Raw genomic sequence first — 4,724 nt, forward strand, 5'->3', positions numbered from 1 at the left:
AGTCAGTGAAGCCATCCAACCATCTCATTCTCTGTCACCCCCTTCTTCTCCTGCCCTCAATCTTTCCCAGCATCAGGGTCTTTTCCATTGAGTCGGCTCTTCACATCAGGTGGCCAAAGCATTGGAACTTCAGCTTCAGCACCAGCCCTTCCAGTGAATATTTAGGGTTGATTTCCTTTAGGATTGACTGGTTTGATCTCCTTGTTGTCCAAGGGACTCTCAAGAGGCTTCTCCAGCACCACAGTTTGAAAGCATCAATTCTTTGCTGCTCAGCCTTCTTTATGGGCCAACTCTCACATCCATACATGACTACTGGAAAAACCATAGCTTTGACTACATGAGCCTTTGTCAGCAAAGTGATTTCTTTGATTTTTTAATACATTGTCTAGGTTTTTCATAGCTTTTCTACCAATGAGCAAGTTCTTTTAATTTTGTGGCTGCAGTCACCGTCTGCAGTGATTTTGGAACGCAAGAAAATAAAGTCTGTCACTGTTTCCAGTTTTCCTCCTTCTATTTGCCATGAAGTGATGGGACCAGATGCCATGATCCTAGTTTTTTTAATGTTGAGTTTTGAGCCAGTCTTTCCACTCTTCTCTTTCACCTTCATCAAGAGGGTCTTTAGTTCCTCTTCGCTTTCTGCCATTAGAGTGATATCATCTGCATATCTGAGGTTATTGATATTTCTCCTAGCAATCTTGATTCCAGCTTGTGCTTCATCCAGCCTGGCATTTCAAATGATGTACTCTGTATATAAGTTAAATAAGCAGGGAGACAGTATACAGCCTTAATGTACACCTTTCCCAGTTTGGAACCAGTCCGTTGTTCCACGTCCAGTTCTAACTGTTGCTTCTTGTTGTGCATACAGGTTTCTCAGGACACAGGTAAGGTGGTCTGGTATTCCCATCTCTTCAAGAATTTTCCACAGTTTGTTGTGATCCACACAATCAAAGGCTTTAGAGTAGTCAACAAAGCACAAGTAGATGCTTTTCTCGAATTCCCTTGCTTTTTGTATAACTCAACAGGTGTTGGCAATTTGATCTCAGAGTTCTTAAAACTCTTGAAATATCCTAAGTGATGAGAGCAATAAAAGTGTCTGGATATTCATAACAAACCCCTTTCAACCCATCTGAGTTTATGTTAATATGGTGACTTTTGGAAAACTCCTAAGGATGGGGACCTCCAGAGGGGAGAGAGGCTGGAGGTTGAGTCAATCACGAGTGGCCAATAATTTAGTCTATCAGGATTATTTAATGAAACCTCTATAAAGACCCAAAAGGACAGGGTTCAGAGGACTCTCATGTTGGTGAACCAGACCATTTCCATGTGCCACCATTCTAGGTCCCAAACTGCATGAAGACAGGAGCTCTTTTTTATTCAGGACCTCGCCCTATGTATCTCTTCATCTGGCCATTGATTCGTATTCTCTAGTATACTTTGTAATAAATCTGTAACCTAGTGACTAAACTGATTTTCTGAGTTCTGTGAGCTGCTCTAGCAAATTAATTGAATCCAAAGGAGGGGGTCGTTGGAACCTCTAATTTATAGCCAATTGGTGAGAAGTACAGGTGATAACCTGGACTTGTGATTGATATCTGAAGTGGAGTGTGGTCTTATGGGACTGATCTCTTAACCTGTGGGATCTGACACGATCTCTGTGTAAGTAGTGTCAGAGTTGAGTTGAATTGTGGGTAGACAGTGTCAGAGTGGGATTGAATTATAGGACACCCAGCTGGTGTCAGGCAATTGGTCAGTGGTGTGGAAAAGCCCACACTTGAGAATTTTTGGAGCAGAATCTCATCTGGAAATTCTTATTCTGTAAGTCTGGGCACGTTCTGGAAGTCTGTTTTGTGTGTGTGTGTGTGTGTGTGTGTGTGTGTGTGTGTGTGTGTGTATTTTCTGAGAGATTTTTAAAAATTTATTTTTAATTGAAGGACCTATTTGCAGGACATGAATGGAGACACAGACATAGAGGACAGACTTATGGACATGGGAGGTGGGGGGGGAAGGAGAGGGTGGGACAAATGAAGAGAGTAATATGGAAACATATACACTACCATATGTAAAATAGCCAAATGGAAATTTCTGTATGACTCTGCAAATCCATTTTTTATCAAGGGCTCTGTGAACAAAGTAGAACAAAGAGCATTGCTCACCACTCAGTTTTATAAACGTTAAGTCATAACCCACTGCATTTGCTGATGGACAGTGTATCCTGAGATGAAATCAGGATTAGAACAGAACAAGGCACTCTTTTCTTTGGACAAGCAGACACCGTGGATATTTAGATGCATGTCTCAGGAAGAATGTCAATGATCCCAGATTCTTGCATCTCTCATATATAAGAAAGCATACTTAAAATCATTAACTTGAGATATCCATTCTTTGTGAATAACGATAATCTTTTACCAAGAATGTATGCTTGACTGCCCATGTCTCCTAGCTGAAAGTTGTGGATAAACTGGTTTCACCCCTACCACTTTGGAGCATTTTCCTCAAGTGAATGGCTGTCTCCCTGACTATAGTCCTCAGCAAGACAACAAATAAAACTTAAACTCATGACTCTTATGTTGTATGTTTTTTTTAAGTCAAGCGCTTCAGGTTAAAAAAAAATGTTTCAGGTAATTCTTTAGGCAAATTTGGGAAACCATGATTTAAAGCATTGTCTCCAGGAATTCACAATAAAGGCTTTGAATCCTAATGTGGAATATCAAACACATACCTGAGTGATGAGTATAAAGGTTTTAAAACATAATAATAAAATAGTACTCTGGAAGAGCATCCCATAATTACATTATCATATATACTATAAATATTAGCACATGAGAACCTTCTAGCAGCCTGGTAAACTGGGATTCTTGTCCCAATTTTAGGGATGAGGAAACTACACCAGAGTGCAGCTTGTAATGTAATTGGAGAGAAAACAAACTTGCATTAAATGATGCAAGGACAACACAAAGATGCCTGCTTTTGTAAAAGCATACTTTGTAACACGGTTTACAAGGTCTGAAGGGATGTGGATGGAACCCAACAGTAGACTGAAGCAGATAGAAGTCTGAAGCTTCCCCAGAGTAGGAGATACAGATATCTGTATTTGGAAACTCGGTTATTTTCTATGGCACCATGAAGTTTTTCTACACCGCACTGTCATGTGAACTATACCAGTTACATTTTCCACAACTACATATTGTACCACAAACCAGTCTGACCTGCAAGGGAAGTATACGCTTTGGTCCTTTTGCAATGCTCTGCTGCCTAACCAGTTTGTGTTTGCAAAATGGCACGTGATCTGGTCAAGATGGAGATGTCCTAGTAAAGGGAGGGTGGTGGTTATATGAGGTTTTGCCTGGGATCCTTTCTAGGCCTACCTAGGGCTTCAGATGCAGTGAAGTTGAAGGATTTTATCCATCTGTATCATGTCTCTTCTGGATCAGGCATTCTGCTGCCAGCTATGGGTGGGTTTTGAGAAATTCTTAGTCTAGGCAGGAGAGTAAAGAAGACATATACATGACCAGTGATTACCTAAGTAAGGAAGAATTTCAAAGCAGAATAAGTAACATTATATGGTGGTGGGGCAGGAGTTAATTGTGATCATGGCCAATCCTGGAGGGATTACTAGAGGAAGTGACATTTTCACTAGGTGTTGAAAGATAGATAGGTACTGCAAAGACAGAAAGGCATTATGACTGTGGGAATCTGGGAGCAAAGGGATCTGAAGCCTGAGCCCAAGGGAAATCTACTGGCAGCCCATTGCTTGGTTAGGACAATTGGGAGAAATCCTTTGGGCCTTATACTTGTAGGGAGGGGACCCAGAGTAGCTGTACCTTTTTCTCCTTAATGGACATCATTAAAATTTAATTTTGAAAATTCTCTCTTTAATGATATTCCAAGGGGAGATGGTTTGATGACATCACTGACTCAGTGGACATGAAGTAGAGCAAACTCCAGGAGATAGTAAAGGACAGGGAAGCCTGGTGTGTAGCAGTCCATGGGATCACAAAGGCTTGGACACAACTTAGCAACTGAACAATAACAAAAGGGGCCTATGAGCATTACTGACAGTGTGGCCTCTCAAGGGGGAGTATTTGGGGCAGCCAGTGCTGGTTGAGTTTTCCCAGGCCTTACTATCTTCCATGAATGGTAGTTGATGGGCTCAAGTATTGAGTTATCAGAAAAGGATTGCAGAGGACCTCATATAAACCCCCTCTAAGGGGTTGTAGATACTGTTGAGACATTGAAAAGTTTTAAGCAGAAGAGTAATTTGTTGCATATACATCTTAAATCTCTCTGGTTGCTGTCTGGGAGGTGGTTTAGACAAAGACAAGAGTGGAAGGAGAGAGTCTAATCAGGAAGCGACTGCAATGGTTCAAGCAAAAAATCATGGGGCCGAAACAGAGCCTGTAGCACGAAGGATGGCTTGGAGAAAGAGGTGGTTAATAAGATGCCTCAGAGGTAGAATCAACTAGCCTCTGTCCTCAGTGTGTGTGTGTCTGTGTGTATGCGTGTAGGGGAATAAGTCAAGGATCACTGCCTAACAAGTTCAACGAGAGACTGTCTTCTGTAAGAGTTCACATTCTCCTCAAGGGGCAGCAGGAAAGAGAGGAGGGGCAGGTCAGAGAGAGCAGGGAGAAACCCAGAGACCAGGTGGCAAGCAAGGAAGCCCCGCCCCTGGATCCGGCCCCGCCCCAGACTCCACCTCTTCTCCTTCTTCCCACCCACCCCGCAAC

Source organism: Moschus berezovskii, chromosome X, assembly GCF_049115385.1.
Source record: "Moschus berezovskii isolate FMDL1 chromosome X, NW_MosBer_1.0, whole genome shotgun sequence".
NCBI lineage: Eukaryota > Metazoa > Chordata > Mammalia > Artiodactyla > Moschidae > Moschus > Moschus berezovskii.